This window comes from Penaeus monodon, chromosome 34 (assembly GCF_015228065.2).
Source record: "Penaeus monodon isolate SGIC_2016 chromosome 34, NSTDA_Pmon_1, whole genome shotgun sequence".
Classification (NCBI taxonomy): Eukaryota; Metazoa; Arthropoda; class Malacostraca; order Decapoda; family Penaeidae; genus Penaeus; species Penaeus monodon.
This window is the reverse complement of record NC_051419.1, coordinates 34,353,337-34,353,600: the sequence shown is the minus strand read 5'-3', so window position 1 is coordinate 34,353,600 and position 264 is coordinate 34,353,337. Positions and strand designations below refer to the sequence as shown.

The 264-nt window shown below is 30.7% G+C and overlaps 1 protein-coding gene across 1 annotated transcript in view; it reads left to right on the top strand.

Moving 5' to 3' along the window:
• Window positions 1-264, top strand: part of LOC119594899 (mucin-5AC-like) — a gene marked incomplete in the record, with an annotated part of 17,458 nt that overhangs the window by 14,037 nt on the left and 3,157 nt on the right. Inside the window, 1 exon segment of the mRNA XM_037943973.1 lies at window positions 1-264.

Sequence of the window (264 nt, the reverse complement as noted above, 5' to 3'; positions counted from 1 at the left end):
CCATCTTGGCTCTTATACCTTGCAGTTCTTTAATATAGCACAAATAGAATGGATGTATAAAAAGTTTTGAGTTTATGGAGAAGAAATCAGTTTTTATCCATCAAGATTTCACGTAAATGTTATCATGATGTCTGATAAATATACATCTGCTTATTTATTTCTTGGAAGAAAACTTCAGTGCCCAACTTTTTAGCCTGTTATTGAAAGTTTAAACTTTTCTTTTTATCAATTTCCCCCATCCCCCTTTATTTAACTAGTATCATC